The 19,116-nt window shown below is 43.7% G+C and overlaps 1 protein-coding gene across 1 annotated transcript in view; it reads right to left on the reverse strand.

The window, feature by feature from the left end:
- Positions 1-19,116, reverse strand: part of LOC124771069 (alanine--glyoxylate aminotransferase-like) — a 123,580-nt gene that overhangs the window by 66,734 nt on the left and 37,730 nt on the right. The gene's annotated exons all lie outside the window — the stretch shown is intronic.

Below are 19,116 nucleotides of genomic sequence, written 5' to 3' on the forward strand. Positions count from 1 at the left end.
AAAGTGTGAGTTGGGTTTTAAATGATGCAACCACATTAGTTGGCATTGAGGAGGTCATTCTCTTCAAGAATATGTTCTTGAGCTCAGAATATGTTCTAAGATTCCACAACAAATCAACATAAAGGATATTGGACAGTAGTTTTGTGGATCACTTCTACTATCCTTCTTGTAGACTGGTGTGATCTGTGCCTTTTCTCAAGAACTGGGCATGGTTTTTTGTTTGAGGGATTACAGTAGATTATAGTTAGAAGAGGGGATAACTCAGCTGCAAATTCAGTATAGAATGTGACAGGGATTCCATTGGGCCATGGAACTTTGTTCAATTTTAATGATTTCAATTATTTCCCAACACCACCATCACTAATACTTATTTTATTCATCTTTTCAATGGTGCAAGAATTAAATTGGGATAATTCTCCTAGAGTTTTCTTTGTAAATAAACGTTTGAAAATGAAGTTCAGCTTTTCAGCTTTTGCTTTGATATCTTCAATTTCAGTTCCTATCTCATCCACTAGGTACTGGACACTAACTTTGGTCCCACTAACAGCCCTTACATGCAACCAGAATTTCTTTTGATTCTGTGAAAGATCATTTGACAATATTCTGCTGCAGCAGTCATTGAAGGCATCATGCATTGCTCTCTTGATAGCCACATGTGTTTCATTCAGCATCTCTCTATCTATAGCCCTACACTTTGTTTTACACCTATTATGCAGCAATCTCCATTTCTGTAGATGTTCCTATGCTACGAACGTTCCTTCCCATCTTGAACTGTTCAACTGGGTACACATTTTTCTATCCAGTACACGTTAACTATTCTTTTAAATTTCACCCAGAGTTCTTCTACATGCTCCTGGCGTATGCTGAGAGTTTCAAGTTCCTCACTGAGATAAGACATTATTGATTTTTTATCTAGTTTACTGAACATATATATCTTTATGCTTGTTTTAGTTGTCCTTTGTACTTTGGTACTCATTGTTGCCACAACTGTGTTGTGGCCACTGATATCAGTTTCCATGTGGACATCCTCAAAGAGGTCAGGTCTATTTGTTACCATTAGATCCAATATATTTCCATCATGAGTGGGGTTCATAACTATCTGCTTTAGGCAGTTTTCAAAGAAAGCATTTAGTAAAGTTTTACAAGATGTCTTATCATGCCCATCACTAACAAAACCGATGATTACAGTGTGACTGGGGAAATTATGAACAAGTGAACTTAGGTTTCCTCTGAAGTTTTCAGTTACATCTGGAGAAGATTCTGGTGGGCAATAGAAGGATTCCATTATCATTTTATGCCCACTCTTGATACTGAGTCTTGCCCAATCAATCTCACATGCAACTTAAATTTCGATTTTGGTGGATTTGTGATTTTGTCTACTGTGACAAATACACCACTTCCATTTCTCATTTGCCTATCCTTTCAATATACACTTAAATTTTCCCCCAAAATCTCACTGTTATCAATTTCAGGTTTCAACCAACTTTCTGGACCTAGTATTGTGTGAGCTTCACTTCTTTTCATGAGTGCTTCTAACTCTGGCACTTTGTTACGAATGCTTTGGCAGTTTATGGTTTTAATACTCTCTCCTGGGGAGGCATTTCTTTTGATCTTTCATTGATAGTTCTGGGTTTCTTACAGTCATCATTATCTGGACTGGATGGAGAGTTGATGAATCTGAAAACCCTTGTGTGCACCCCACACACAGTCAGCTACCTGAGTAGAGCCTCTGATGTGTGGTGCACACCAGACCCATTTAGTGGGACACTGCGGTTCCCAATCCCATGATGGCACAAGTCCAAGAAGTCACATCCTAGGTTGTCACAGAACTTTCAAAATCTCTGGTTCAGTACTTCCACTTGACTCAGAACCAAAGGGCCATAATCAGTTCTGGGGAGAATGCTGAAAATTGTGAGCTTTGTTGAAACACTAAAATCTGGTCTTCTCAACTTTCTCTGTCACTCACTGGAATGACCAAGAATGACACTGGAGACCAATGTGTGCCACAATCTGCAGTTGATTGCACCCTTTGGCCTCAGTGGCTGCTGGAATAGCCTCATCAACATGTTGAATGAGGCCTCCAGATTTACACACTGAGTACACCTGGTGTCCTTTCCTGTTCCTTGCTGCCAGTTACATAAGGGGTACCATCATTCCCGATATGTTTGAACTGCCGATGATTAATAGACCCCTACCCCTTTGCGTTTGCCTCCTCCTGACACCAGACAAAATAGGTTTCCCCAAAACATGTTAAGTGATTCCCACTGTCTCAGTTTCAGTTTCAGTGACACAGCATCTCAAATTCATTGGTTAGGGGGATGGGTACAACACCCTGTGTCCTCCCTGGTCCCGTCCATCCAGTACAGGATGCCTAGATCTGCCATTGACATGCCACTTGCAGTCAAGTGGATGGCTAATGACAGATCCTGTACTTTCTGCAGAAGAGAACAGCTGTCAATCGTTTGACTGTAGTCAGGGTGATTTACAGCTGCTTATAAATGTCAACCAACTCATCTCATGTTTTGGAACAGCATTCACAGTGGGGCTGCATTTTGGATGGTGCAATGTATTACAAGGCAGTGAACAAAGGACTTTAAATTAAACCAGGTGATTAGCTTTTAATCTATAGAGCTAAAAAGTTCCTAATTCTCTATAGGAATTGAAGCAGATACACAAAACAAGATTTCTATTAAGGCAGCACAAAAACTTGTGGTAGATATTACTAGTGTCCTATAACGTTTTTACGTTAATTATAGGTGTTCGCAAACTCAAAAATCGAGTTAATTTACAATAAATACAGATGATTTGTAGAGATACTCTTCTTTAAGGCAAAACTAAATGTAACACAAAATGTCAGTTAGAAAATCTACTACAATAACTAAATTACAAACCCCAGTTGCTCGTAGATTATGCAAAGGACAATGGTAGCTTTCAAAAATTTTCAAAAATGCACGTTTGTTTGCACTGATACAATGAAATTCAAGAGTAATATATACTTTGGCTGAACTGTGTTCCTCAAATGCTGCTTTGCTATGAATTAAATTATGTATCAAAAAACACTTGTACCATTAACTTACAAAAATATAGTTTTGAAAGTGTCCAAAAATTCTGAAACTAGCTATTTCTCATGAAATTTGACAACAAAATTACAGAAAGATTGTTTTGAACAAGGATAGGCCTACTGTCCTTAAAAATTTTTAAAGAGCATAATTTATTTTAAACCTACAATTGACAATAGAAATACTAGTTTATCACGGCACTTATGAATGTTCGAAATTTCACGATGTATAACAATACAAATGGGTACTGATACAGTCGGTGAAAGACTATGCAGGATAAGTGATGCAAACAGTAAAATATGTGAATATAGAACTTCAAATTGATACACGATCTAGTTCATGTTCATCGCATAGGTGAACAGCTGCTGCCAGCTGAATCCAATGTTGACAAATTGAGATAGGTTTCCTATTGCACTGAATATACGGTCATTTTTAAGACTGGTGGGAATCTTAAATCAAATACTGTACATTTATATATTAATTTTGAGTGTAAGACCACCTGAATTTTGTAGGCAAATTTTTGAAGAGAAAAATTTGTCTTGTAGTCTGTAAAATACTGCATATAATATCAAACTATTCATGATTTTTGACCAGATTGGTAGGCTAATTTTTTCTTTTACATTCATTCAATTCTTTGTACATGCATTCTGGTTTCAGCCAGTTTTTGCTGCCAGTAAGGTCTCCACTTTATTTAAGCATGCGAAGAATCTCCTTTGCTTTGTAATATGGATGTTGAACTATGGTGCAGCTTCCAATACCTCACAAGCTTGGTGGGCATGGTGCATTCTTGAAACATATGCACTGATACTCCACATATTTATCTCCTATGTTTACTGCTCAGGTAATTTGAATCCTGTTTCCTATCACATTTGCTAATAAGAAATACTTTTCTGCTTTCCTTAACAGCCCATTTATTACTTTTTTATCATTGATGCTGTAACGGATTTATGATCACAGATTTCATCTGGGTCTTTCAATCACCAGAAGGTCTAAGACATACCCTCATGAGTTGTTTCCTTGGTATGTGTTTTAATCGTATGAGGCTTGTGACACAATGTGTCATATCTGAATATCGGTGATCAACTGTGGTCAGACATGGTGTTTGGTTTGTGTGCGCTGTGGCAGAGGACCAGGTGATTGCACCTATGACAGGTCGCTGATAGGTGTGATGGCACACAGAACAGCAAGGTCAGGCTATGTGTTACTGTCATATGTGAATCCCAAGGACTTCGGAGAGTGGCTGTCTTATTCTTTCACATTGTTCAGGGAGTACTGCTACAGGCAAGATATGTGCTAGTCTGAGCAATGATCCAGCTGCATGCTTTTCCATGATAGAAGTTTTCACATTATTGGCTGTGACACTTTGAAATATTTCATGTCAGTTCAGTGGAGGGATATTCTGCAGTGGTCATGACTCTGTTTTATTTCCATTAGAAAATCAGAGGAACTTGTACTTTTTTGTAAAGTCAATTTGAACTTTGAGTTGTTTGTACTGAGTCTGGTTTTTAACCCAGTTTTCCTCTGGGGACTTTTGATTATTTTTGTCACTGTTCAGCATCATGTGTCTCTTACACTACCATTTATTTGTGTTATCATGGCATCTGACTTTGATTAATTTGAGCTGCAAACACTACATCTGCTTTCCAGCTATTTTATTTATATAGTGTGTATGCTAACAACAATACTGGAGACCAGGCTGAATTTCAATTAACTTAATTATGTAGAAGTTATCACCTGCCTGCAAAATTTTGTGCCATTTTAAGAGTCATAAACTTTACTTGTTAACTTAACCACCTGTAGTTGGGATATAATATATAGACTTGCTACATCTATGATCAACCTGAAGGAATTTTAAATGTGATTCATACATCAGAGACCATTTTATTATTTTTATTTAAAGCAACAATAACTAGACTCAAATAATCAACCCCTTAGATTAGGAATTATGAAGCAATAACCCTTTAAATTGTTGCAGGTTCCAAGTCTACCACAATGTGATCAGAAAAATTCATATATGCATAATACTGAATTCTTGAATACTAAAATTAGGAATGTTAATTACTAACACTAAACCTACAGAAAGTGGTAATTATGGCTATAGTAAATATGACTACAAGTGTTGAATGTTAGCACTCATCTAACCAAGGAATTGTGGAGGATATAACAGAGAATTCTGAAAAGATTTTTTAATTTCCAAATTCATCAGTAACTTCCCAAAAACATACATGTGCAACAATCTGAACCTTTATGTTTATATTGAATGAAGAGCCCCCCCCCCCCCTCCACATATGCCTCGCACCCCCCCCTTCCCACCTCTGCCTCCCGCCCCCCCTCCCCTTTTCCCCATGAACCATGGATCTTTCTGTCGGAGGGGAGGCTTGCATGCCTCTGTGATACAGGTGGCCGTACTGCAGGTGCAACCTGTTGAGAGGCCAGAGTAACATGTGGTTCCTGAAGAGGGTCAGCATCCTTTTCAGTAGTTACAGGGGGAACTGTTTGGATGACTGACTGATCTGGCATTGTAACATCAACCAAAACACCATTACTGTGCTGGTATGATGAATAGCTGAAAGCAAGGGCATGCCGCTGTACTGTGTGGTTAAATGATGGTGGCATTCTCTTGCATAAAATATTCAGCAGGTAAAATAGCTCCCTATTCAAATCTCTGGGAGAGGACTACTCAGGATGATGTCATCAGGAGAAACAAAACTGGAATTCTACCAACTGGAGCATGCAATGTCAGATCCTTTAATCGGGCAAGCAGGTTAGAAAATCTGAAAAGGGAAACAGGTATGTTAAAGTCGGATATAGTGGACATTAGTGAAGTTCAATAGCAGAAGGAACAGGTCTTCTTGTCAGTTGAATACAGGGTTTTAAACAAAAAATTGAGTAGGGATAGAGCAGGAGTAGGTTTAATAGTGAATAAGAAAATAGGAATGCATGTAAGGTACGATGAGCAGCATAGTGAATACATTATTGCAGCCAAGATAGACATGAGGGCCACACCTGACACAGTAGTGCAAGTTTATATGTCAACCAGCTCCACAGATGATGATGAGATTGAGGGAAAGTATGATGGAGTAAAATAAATTAATAAGAGAGTTAAGGGAGGTGAAAATTTAATAGTGATGGGGGATGGGGAAATCAGACTCAATGTAGGAAAATAAGAGATGGAAAAATAGTAGGTAAATATAGACTGGGGGAAAGCAGTGATAGAGGAAGTTGCCTGGTACAGCTTTGACAGAGTGTAATTTAATCATTGCTAACACTTGGTTTAAGAATCATGAAAGAAGGTTGTACACATGGAAGAGACCTGGTGACACCAGAAGGTTTGAGACTGATTATATAATGGTAAGGCAGAGATTTTGGAACCAAATTTTAAATTGTAAGACATTTCCAGAGGCAGATATGGACTCTGACCACAATTTATTGGCTATAAACTAGATTAAAACTGAAGAAATTGGATAAAGGTAAGAAAGAAGGAGATGAGACCTAGATAAGTTGAAAGATTGAGATATTGTTGAGAGTTTTAGAGGGAGAAGGCAAATGGGTATCTCTGAGAGATGAAATGGTGTAGGTAGCAGAGGATTAAATAGATAAAAAGACAAGGCCGAGTAGAAATTCATGGATAACACAGGAGATATTGGACTTGTGGCATTGGCAAGTACGAACGACATATCTCTGCTATCGCAAGTTTGTTGACTCTGTAACCTAATGGCCCATGCCATCTTGCTTGTTCAGTTTGCTGCATGACTTGTTGTAATGTGCATGAAATATACGAAGTCTTACAGAAATGAGTGCGTTTCCTTGGGCTGCAAGCCAACTGAAATCCCACAGTGGTGACCCCAAGTAAGAATTCACGTGCCATTTCCTCATAGTGCAAGTATTTTCATGTCTACGGCACTGGCTTTGTTTATGCCTTCGTTCATTCTGCTTGGCCATATATCCTGCCATGTAGTACGTGAATATCAAAGCTGCTGCACCTGCAATGGGACTTTTTGTCACTTCACCAATGCAGTTTCATGCCTCAATACTGTTGCCACTAAACAATGCAACATGTGACTGCAGACTCAGGCTTTGCCTCTCCAGTGAGTGTGCATCAACATGTGCATTTCAAAATGATAACAAGGAGAGCAAAGTTCCTGCATTTCATTATGCTGACATGGATCCTGCATTTCATGCACAAACTATGTATCAGATGCCAGCCGCCTGGGCGACTGTTACAACAGCGCCGTGTGCAACCTCACCTTTGTTAGGACAGACCATGTGTACCAATCATGCTCCCATGATGTCCGAGTGCTTTACTACTTCATAATTTACAAAGTGAACAATGCCCAGCGTATATCACGAACATTTCCAGACTAGTTTCTGCCCCCAGTGACTGTTCAGCCCCTCAGCGCACTTTACAGGCCCCCTCCTGATGTGAACAATGTGCCACATAGTGATACTAATTGTGGTTTCTGCACCTCCAAACATGCCCTGGCTTGTCATGTCAACAGCCTGGTGGGAGCATTTTACTGTGCTGCTCCATGCATGTCTCAATTGTACCTAAATTGATGGTCACATGCCCCTCACATGCACATGCTCTCTCCTGCAACCTGTGAACTCATCTACACTCCAGACCTGTAGGCTCCATCAAGCTTCAATGCTGCCTCTCTAATGGCCTCTCCCTCCCCTGGATCTTCCATGTGGTTGACATCGCAGAACTAGTCCTGGGAATCGACTTCTTATCACACCACCAACTGTCTTCAAATACTGTTCGAGGTTCTCTGTTTCACCACACCTCTAACTCTCACATCCTGTGTGACTGAGCTCTGCCACCTGCTCCAAGTGTAAATGCCATTAACTGTTTAGTGCATCAGTGCAGGGCTCTTGTGAACAGGACTTGTACAACCATGAATTGCTTCCTGGTGAAAAAAGCCACTGTGAGAACGTTGTTTTGAAATATCACATTGCATGTGCCAAGGATGAGCTTGCCGTGATCACCGCCCACATCAGTTCACACTGCTTGGCAGCACCAACACCCAAGCCTTCATCCACCTCACCTGACAGCTCCGCCGACAACAGCACACAGATTAGAAACACCAAACCTATCTTGTGTGACCCCAGTCTCAACCACACAGTGTTATCCCCACCACCCCCACCCCCATCAAGTGTGTTCTGCTCAATGTCACTCTCACCAGTTTCGCAAACTGACACTCACGTGCCTCATGACAATCCAGCCATCTGGGTCTGACCATGCTTCCTGCAGTGCATGCACCCACTAAGCGTGTTGATAAACATTCTGCCCCTCTTATGCCTTCTCTCATGGCTCGTTCCATAGCTCCACATGTGCCAGCAGCACCACCACCAACGAGTGCACCTCTCTCACACACTACGGACAGCAGACAGCCTCTACGCACAATGCTTACACCCACCTCACACTCAGCACTCGCAAACTGCCATCCGTGTCGGCATAAGCATAACAAAAATGTGACTTTTTCGCTGCCATTCCCATCTCAGGCAGATATCTAAGCTGCTTCCAAGCCATGCACCCCTAATAAATCAACTGACACCACACCCCACCCGTGCATTGAGCATTAGGTTTCCACCATCACAAACAGAACTGTTCATCACATCATCATGTCTGAGGGCCCACCTATTCGTCAAAAGGCTCGCCGCCTTAACTCACTCAAGTTATGCTCTGCTTGCCAGCAAATATAGGAAATTCTTGAGGTGGGAATTTTACAGCCCTCTGGTAGTAACTGGTCATCAACCATACACCTCACCCCTAAACATGAAGGCTCCTTTCATACGTGTGGTGATTACAGGTGCTTGAGTGCTAGAACTATGATGGACAATTATCCTATACTGAACATTTCTGACTTCACTCACCTTCTCACAGGTGCTACAATTTTCAGCGTATTCAACTGCAAATGTACTTATCACCAAATCCCAGTTTCACCCGAAGACATTCTGAAAACGGTGATTATTACCTCCCTTGGGTTGTATGAGTACCATTTCATTCCATTCAGGTTAAAAAACACTGCCCAGATGTGACAACGCTTTATTGACTCTCTCTTGCTCCAGTTTGACTTCTGTTTCATATATGTCAATGATATATCTCACACAAGATCACTAACACCACATCATGATAGTAAAGGACACTCTCTCATAAAATGGAGTGGAGATCAACACTGACAAACTGCAACTGCACCAACAATTAGTTCAATTCTTGGGGTACACAGTCTTGGCCGCCGGTATACACCCCCTTAAATTGAAGGTGCAATCAGTCTTATCCATGTCACTCTCTACCACATACAAAGAGCTCTGTCGATTCCTGGGAGGGATAAACTACTGCTGTTGACATTTGCCTGCAGCAGCTGACACCTAGGCCGCCCTCACTAACGCCCTCACTGGAAAGCAAACTTTAGGGACACATCCTGTTCCCTGGATGGAACCAATGCACGCAGCCTTCCAGGCCCTGAAAAACTCTCTTGCATGAGCCATCACTATCACTCATCCAATCTTGGATGCTGAACTCTTGATCACCTTGGGTGCCAGTGACTCTATGGTAGGTGCAGTCCTACAACAATGCCACAACAATGTGGTCATGCCACTTCAGTTCTTTCCGAAGAAACTTTCACGTGCCCAACAAAAATTCTCAGCCTTCAATTGTGAACTTTTAGCGGTTTATGAGTCAGTGAAACACTTCTCCCCCAAAGTCGAGGGCCGACCTTTCCACATCCTGACTGACCATAAACTAGTAGTAGATTCCATATGCAACCTACCTCTCACCCCCCCCCCCCCCTCCCTCAATTTTGCCACTTAGTTTTCATCTATCCCTCATCCCCATCCCCCTCCACCATTCAGTGTTTGACACACTATATTCTCTAGCACACCCCAGAATTAAGCCATTGACATGCCTCATGTCAGAACGATTCATGTGGCGAGACGTAAGACATGATTATCAGACACAGGCTTGGAACTGCATCACTTGCCAGTGCCACAAAGTCACCAGGTACACTGTTCCACATCTCTGCAAATTCGACATTCTATCTGGCTACTTTCACTATGTGCACCTAGATCTCATCGGCCACTTCCCCCCACAGAGGGCTTTCATTATGTTCTTTCTTGCACTGATCGTTTATCTCAGTGGGTAGAGGCCTTACCTCTCACCAACATAACCGCCAAAACTGTGGCTAAGGCTTTTGTTTCTTCCTGGACTTCCTGCTCTGGCTGCCCTGCTGCCATCACCACTGACCATGGCTGGCTCTTTGAATCAGCACTCTTTGCCCAACTATGCCAGCAACAAATGTCACACAATTGCCAACCACTTCCAAGACAGCACTGCGGTGTCACCATAATCTTTGGACCAAGGCTCTCCCATGGGTACTCCTTGACCTATGGTCATCATACGAACCAGATATCGAGAGCACCATAAATAAGTTCATCTATGGTGAAACCATGTCCCCTCTGGGGAGCTGTTACAACCGTCCTCCCCTAACAATTCCATCTCTCTTCCCAATTTCATAAAACAGATCCGAAAGCATTTTGCAAACATTTTCCTCACCCTCGTCTAGCCATACTCCTCCCACTCCCACACGCCCTCTGATCTCCTTTCATGCAAGTTTGTTTTTTTCTGCGATGACACTGTCCGGAGTCTGGGCCCCATTTGCCCCACCATATTCAGCCCCATAAACCAAACAACTAACATGATCGACTTCTGGGTTAAAGATACGCCATTCACTGTTTGTCTCCACTGCTAGAAACTGGCACACCTCAACCCAGTGTCTTTCACGTCCAATGATGTTATGCAGCCTCCCAGCACTGAGGATTCATCTTCAAGCTATGGCCCCTCAGAGCTGCCTCCACAACCTTCACCTGAACATGCATCTGCATCACCATCAATGCCATTCCTCGGGTTCTTGCCCTCTCTCTCTCTACCTCATCCCCTCTACCCCCTCTAGTGGTCCTGCAAACCGATGTACTGTCCAAACATGTGGAGGATATCACCATCCTTATCAATGACAATCACATCTTCGTCCTGCTGCACCTCTCTGGGAGACACCCCTTAACAAAGCACACTGTCCATGTGGGTGGAGAGGCCTGCATATCCGCATGAAGCTGAGGGCTATGCTGAAGGTAGAGGACCTACTGCCAGAAAGGCCTTAGCTGATGGATAGGACTAAGAGTGTCCCACAATGTCCTGTCTTCCTTATCCACTCCTAGTCTTTACCCAATTCCCTTTCCCAACCCAAGGTATGATGTGATCTGTGCCACGGGGTGCATGGCACATGGGAAGATGTGTCGCAAATGAAGCCTAGGGATACCGGGTGACCTCCCTGAGTAAGGAGCCTTACACCGTGCAAGGTTTCCGTGGTATGGACCATGTAGATCCCCAAATTTCATGGGAGCAAGATGAACCCGACTGATGAAAACGATTTAAAACAAACTGAGGGGCAAACTAAGACCTCAGACACCCAGTCATTGGGGTCAGGACTGATGGAATGCACTCCCACTACTGAATCAGGGTGTAGCCCTGAGCAAGAAGTGGGAACTGTAGCTGAGAAGTTGGACCAGATCAAGATTAAAGCCTTTTCTGGGGCCCAGAGGAGGAAATTTCTCAGGGAACAGAAACAAAAGGAACCTTGGTGGTGGAGGTCAGAGAGAAGTCCCTGAAGGCGATGCAAGAGTAAGACCTGAATTGTTTTTAGGGTTTGCAGGTTGCTGTCAGGGTAATCAAAGACCTCAAAAGCAATGATAGCAGCAAGGTGGAGACTTGAGGTGCTGCAGATCAATCTTCAGCAAAGTAAAGGTGCCACTGCTGCCCTGAGCCATCACCTGGGGAGACAGGAAGTGGACATGGTCCTGATACAAGAACCCTACTTATACACTCCTGGAAATTGAAATAAGAACACCGTGAATTCATTGTCCCAGGAAGGGGAAACTTTATTGACACATTCCTGGGGTCAGATACATCACATGATCACACTGACAGAACCACAGGCACATAGACACAGGCAACAGAGCATGCACAATGTTGGCACTAGTACAGTGTATATCCACATTTCGCACCAATGCAGGCTGCTATTCTCCCATGGAGACGATCGTACAGATGCTGGATGTAGTCCTGTGGAACGGCTTGCCATGCCATTTCCACCTGGCGCCTCAGTTGGACCAGCGTTCGTGCTGGACGTGCAGACCGCGTGAGACGACGCTTCATCCAGTCCCAAACATGCTCAATGGGGGACAGATCCGGAGATCTTACTGGCCAGGGTAGTTGACTTACACCTTCTAGAGCACGTTGGGTGGCACGGGATACATGCGGACGTGCATTGCCCTGTTGGAACAGCAAGTTCCCTTGCTGGTCTAGGAATGGTAGAACGATGGGTTCGATGACGGTTTGGATGTACCGTGCACTATTCAGTGTCCCCTCGACGATCACCAGTGGTGTACGGCCAGTGTAGGAGATCGCTCCCCACACCATGATGCCGGGTGTTGGCCCTGTGTGCCTTGGTCGTATGCAGTCCTGATTGTGGCGCTCACCTGCACGGCGCCAAACACGCATACAACCATCATTGGCACCAAGGCAGAAGCGACTCTCATCGCTGAAGACGACACGTCTCCATTCGTCCCTCCATTCACGCCTGTCGCGACACCACTGGAGGCGGGCTGCACGATGTTGGGGCGTGAGCGGAAGACGGCCTAACGGTGTGCGGGACCGTAGCCCAGCTTCATGGAGACGGTTGCGAATGGTCCTCGCCGATACCCCAGGAGCAACAGTGTCCCTAATTTGCTGGGAAGTGGCGGTGCGGTCCCCTACGGCACTGCGTAGGATCCTACGGTCTTGGCGTGCATCCGTGCGTCGCTGCGGTTCGGTCCCAGGTCGACGGGCACGTGCACCTTCCGCCGACCACTGGCGACAACATCGATGTACTGTGGAGACCTCACGCCCCACGTGTTGAGCAATTCGGCGGTACGTCCACCCGGCCTCCCGCATGCCCACTATACGCCCTCGCTCAAAGTCCGTCAACTGCACATACGGTTCACGTCCACGCTGTCGCGGCATGCCAGCAGTGTTAAAGACTGCGATGGAGCTCTGTATGCCACGGCAAACTGGCTGACACTGACGGCGGCGGTGCACAAATGCTGTGCAGCTAACGCCATTCGACGGCCAACACCGTGGTTCCTGGTGTGTCCGCTGTGCCGTGCGTGTGATCATTGCTTGTACAGCCCTCTCGCAGTGTCCGGAGCAGGTATGGTGGGTCTGACACACCGGTGTCAATGTGTTCTTTTTTCCATTTCCAGGAGTGTATAAAGGGGGTGTATTGGGCCTCAGTGGTACAGGAGGTAAGTTGATTTATGACAGAAATCTAAGAAACTCCAGAACATGCATTTATGTGAGAAATGGAATTTCTTTCATGCCAGTGATTGATTTCTGTTCTAGGGACTGGTTGACCATCAGGATGCAGCAACGTGAGGAAGGTATCATGAGGGAAATTGTTTTGGCCTCAGCATACCTTCCTTACAAAGACAGCTCTCCTCCTCCTCTTGAGATGAGAAGACTGATGGAAGCTTGCCATCGGCAAGGTGACCAGCTGTTGGTTGGATGTGATGCCAATGCCCACAAGCTAGTGCGGGACAGCAAGGACACCAACAGTAGAGGTGAGTACCTCCTTGAATTTCTCTTATCTAACAACTTGGAAGTCCTGAATAGGGGTGATGAACATACATTCAGGAACAGCAGAAGGGAAGAAGTAATTGACAAAACCTTTGGTTTCATGATGATGGGCAGCTATGTCAAACAAAGGAATGTGGCATCAGAGCCATCCTCATTGGACCACATGTACATTAAATTCAAGGTTGAAATGGGAATCAGACAGACCATGGCCTATAGGAATCCCAGGAAAACAAACTGGGAGACATATAGGAGGGACCTTGACTTAAGCTTATTGGAAACTAAAACTTCAATAAGGAAGTAGAGTTTGAGGAAGTAGCAGCTGCCATAATTATGTCATACCAGGACAACTGCTCAGTCACCAAGAAGTGCACAAATAGGAGTGTGTCTTGGTGGAACATCAACTTGGAAACACAAAGAAGATGGGAACAGAGACTGTTTAACCTTGTGAAACATACATGACAATGGGCAAAATATTGTGAGGCCCTTGTCAACTACAACCTTGCAATTAGACAAGCAAAGCAGGCTTCCTGGAAGGAATTCTCTGAGAAAGTGGAGGGCATGACTGCTCAAACCAGGCTTCACAAAATCCTCACTATAGTACCAACTAATCCAGGAGGTACATTGAGGAAGGAGGATGGGGAATACACAAAGACAGCAGATGAGATGCTGGAATTGCTCCTCAAAATTCACTTCCCTCATTGTACTCTGGTAGATAACACAGACCAGAATGCAACCCCTGAGAGACAATGAATCTCAGGCATTTGAAGAGAGGACTGGGAATTGGCCAAGGAGTATGTCGACTTCAGAAAAATCCAATGGGTGGTGGGATCATTCCAAATGTTCAAGTCATCTGCCACAAATGGAATCTTTCCAGCTCTCCTGCAACAAGCAGTAAAGAATCTTATAAGAGTCCTACACAAGTTACTCAGGGTTAGCCTAGCTGCAGGAATCATTCCCAATGCCTGGAGGGCAGTGAAGGTTGTCTTTATTCCAAAGCCAGGGAAGACTGATCATACCAAGGCCAAGGATATGAGTCTGTCCTCCTTCATTCTTAAAACCTTGGAAAAACTGGTTAATGTATATGTTGGGGAGAGGAGGCTACCTAGGGCTCCTCTTCATTCAAACCAACATGCATATCGACCAGGTAAATCATGTAAGATAGCCCTTCACCAACTCATTGGGAAGGTGGAGAAAGAACTTCACCTTCAGGAAATAGCCCTCTGCATCTTCCTGGACAGTGAGAGGGCTTTTAGTAGCACAACCTTTGATTCCATGGTTAGGGCAGCAGAGGTGCATGATGATATGTAAGTGGACTGGGGCCATACTTAGTGGAAGGAAGGTAGAGGCCACCATCATGATTGAAAAGATGATAATTAACACCACTAGAGGTTGTCAACAAGGAGGAGTTTTGTCACCTTTATTGTGGAATCTAGTGGTGAAATAACTCATTGAGGAACTAAATTCCAGACAATGCTTTTGCCAAGGATACGCAGATGACCTTTTCATAGTAATACTTGGCAAATTTACTGACACAGTCAGGAATATGGCACAAAGTGTGCTGGACATTGTGCAAGATTGATGCAAGCAACAGGATCTAAGGGTTAATTCTAAGAAGACTGTTGTGATACCATTCACATAGCTGTTGTGATACCATTCACAAAGAAGCATATCCAGCACTCAAAGTTAGAATCTAAAGCTTTTCAATGAAACTCTACCTGTGAAGGGGACAGTGAAATATCTAGGGGTAACCTCAGATGAGAAACTAACATGGACCCTCACATTAAGAGCATATGCATCAGGGTGAAAGTAGCATGTACCAGAAGAGCTTGTGGCTAAAACTGGGGCCTAAGCCCCAGACGTATGCACTGGATATACACCACAGTGATTAGGCCTAGGATCTTCTATGGGGCTGTAGTGTGGTGGAAGAAGTAGAACAGCAGGTTGCAGCTAAGGAGCTTGTTAAGGTGCAGAGACTGGCCTGCTTAGCCATAACAGGTGGAATTAGCAAAACACCAACTGCTGGGATGGAAACCATGCTGGACATCCCTCCATTACACCTTTGGGTCTAGATGGAGGCAGCAGCTGGTGCATGCAGACTCAAAACTGGTAAAAACTGGATCTCATTGGGTATCCAGAACCACACACTAAAGTAGTGAGCGAGGTAAATATAGGAATGGTTGGTGAAATGCTGCCTGACTATATAGTAACTCAAAACTGCTTCAACAAGCCTTACGATATAATAATTGTAAGCAGCGAGCATGCGAAAAAAACAGTTCAACACTGCACGGGGTACATTGTCTGGTTCACTGATGGGTCAAAATCAGACCAAGGCACTGGGGCCAGGGTGTACAGAGTTCAGCCAAGACTGGAGGGCATCAGCTCTCTAGGAAAATTGGCCTCGGTACTCCAAGCTGACATCAGGATGTGTGTGCAGGAGAATGTGCGTAGGCGCTACAAGGATCGTGACATATGCATCTATTCAGACAGCCCTCAAATCATTGGCAGCTCCTGCAACAAGATCTAAGATTGTTGTAGAATGTCACAGCGTTCTGGTGGAGCTAGGGGGAGGCAACAGGGTGAACCTAGTGTGGGTCCCTGGCTACTCAGGGATCAGTGGCAATGAATAAACCGACAGATTGGCCAGGATGGGGGTAAAGACTCCATTCATTGGACTGGAACCTGTCCTGACAATCACCAAGGCTATGATTGAGCTAGAACTACAAAACTGGCTCAGAAGACAGCTTGTAGAATACTGAACCAAGGTCTTATAACACTGCAAGATACTGATGCCTAAGCCATGTTTTAAAAGTAGCTCTATAATCCTGGGTTTGAACTGGAAAGAGATGAAACTCATGGTTGGACTGATGACCAGCCATTGGAATTTCAAAACACACCTACATGCAATGGGTATAACAGAAGAAGACCCTAAATGTAGGATCTGTGATGAGAGTGAAGAAACTGCATCACACATAATCTTTGAATGCACTGCACTGGAGAGCAAGAGGCACAGAATTTTCAGGACAATTAGATCTGAAGAAACTGTGACTAACAAATAACTGGTAAAGGGACTCCTTGCACTATTTAAGGGCATTGGTTGGCTTTACTAGATATACAGGAAGTGATACCACACAATAGACTTGGTTTCGGTGCAGGCAGTGGCGGGTTAGACCAAAGCTGTTTTAGCTTCCCTGCTAAAATCAAATCAAATACAAGACAACTCGCTCCACCTGACCGGGGACCCAGTTCGTCAGTTAATCGCTGGCTCTCACCCACTCCCACCCAGGGTTGACCACATGCTCCTCCAAGCTACAGTCACCCCCATAGGAAGGGTAACTGTTCAAATGCTGCCAGTCAATCTCAAGGAGGACACGGTCCCTCTCCACACCACTCCATCCTCACGCGGGGGCCGATGCCTCATCTGCCCACACCACCTACAGGAGTTCCAGTCGACGTCCCACCATGGTCCCCGTCATGATAACCTCCAGAGATTGACATCCTCATCACATCACTGCCATCTCCCTCACCGCCTTCACTGCCCAAAATGCCCTCCTTCCACTGTGCTCAAACTGTGCTCCATGCTGCGGGGGGTTGTCTGTGTGGCATTGACAAGTACGAATGACATATCTCCACCATTGCAAGTTCTTTGACTCTGTAACCTAATGGCCCATGCCATCTTGCTTGTTTGGTTCGCTGTACAACTTGTAATGTGGACAGCCATATGAAATATACTGAGTCTTACAGAAATGAGCGTGTTTCCTTGGGCTACAAACCAACTGAAATCCCACAGACTTAATTGGTGAAAGGAGAAAGTATAAAAATGCAGTAAGTGCAGCAAGTAAAAGGGAATACAAATGTGTAAAAAGTGAGATTGACAGGAAGTGCAAAATGTCTAAGGAGGAATGTTTGGAAGGCAAATGTAAGGATTTAGATATATATTTTGCTAGGGGAATGACAGAGACTGCCTACAGGAAAATTGAAGAGGCTTTTGGAGAAAAGAGAAGCAGCTGTATGAATATTAAGAGTTCAGATGGAAAGAATGAAAGGTGGAAGGAGTAAATAGAGGGTCTACACAAGGGGGATGAACATGAAGGCAATATTATAGAAATGGAAGAGAATATACATGAAGATGATTTGGGAGATATGATACTGTGAGAAGATTTTGATAGAGCATTGAAAGACCTACATCAAAACAAGGCTCAGGAGAAGACAATGTTCCACTAGAATTACTGACAGCCTTGGAAGAACCAGCCATGAAGAAGCTCTTCTGTCTGGTGTACAAGATGTATGACACAGGTGAAATACTCTCAGACTTCACAAAGAATAAAATAATACCAAGTCCAAAGAAAACAAGTGTGGACAGGTGTGAGTATTACCTAACCTTCACTTTAATAATTCATGGTTACAAAACACTAACATGAATTTTTAACAGGAGAATGGAAAAGCTGGCAGAAGCCAACCTTGGAGCAGATCAATCTGGATTATGGAGAAATGTAGGAGTACATGAGGCAATACTGATTCTGCGACTTCTCTTAGAGGATGAGTTAAGGAAAGGCAAACCTATGTTTATAGCACTTGTAGGCACAGAGAAAGCTTTTGGCAATGTTGACTGGAAAATCTGAATTTCTGAAGGCAGCAGAGGTGAAATACAGGAAGTGGAAGGGTATTTACAATTTGTACAGAAACCAGATGGCAGTTATAAGAGTCGAGGGAAAAGAAAGGAAAGCAATATTTGAGGAGGGAGCGAGGCAGGATTCTATCCTGTCCCCAATGTTATTCAGGCTGTACATGGAACAACTGGTGAAGGAAACCAAGTAATTCTATCAGAGACAGCAAAGGACTTGGAAAAGCAACTGAATGGAATGGACCGTGTCTTGAATGGAGGTTATAAGACGAACATCAACAAGAGTAAAACAAGGCTAGTGGAATGTAGCTGAAGTGAATCAGGTGATGCTGAGGGAACTGAATTAGGAAACAAGGCACTTAAAGTAGTAGACAAGTTTTGCTATTTGGGTAGCAAAATAACTGATGGTGACAGAGAGGACATAAAATGTGAACTGGCAACGGCAAAAAAAGTGTTTCTGAAGAAAAGTAATTTGTTAACATCAAAATAGATTTAAAAGTCAGGAAGTATTTTCTGAAAGAAAAGATCAAGAAAGGAATACAGTAAACAGATTCAGAAGGGTGTAGGTTGCAGTAGTTATTTGGAGATGAAGAGGCTTGCACAGGATAGAGTAGTATAGAAAGCTGCATCAAAGCAATCTTCAGACTGGAGACTACAACAACAACAACAACAACAACAACAACAACAACAACAACATTATTGAATGATGCAGTTAGAAGTAATTTAATTTAGCAGTAATGATTTAATATCAGAAAAGCTATGAAATACATTTT

This window comes from Schistocerca piceifrons, unplaced genomic scaffold, assembly GCF_021461385.2.
Source record: "Schistocerca piceifrons isolate TAMUIC-IGC-003096 unplaced genomic scaffold, iqSchPice1.1 HiC_scaffold_887, whole genome shotgun sequence".
In the NCBI taxonomy this organism is placed as follows: Eukaryota; Metazoa; Arthropoda; class Insecta; order Orthoptera; family Acrididae; genus Schistocerca; species Schistocerca piceifrons.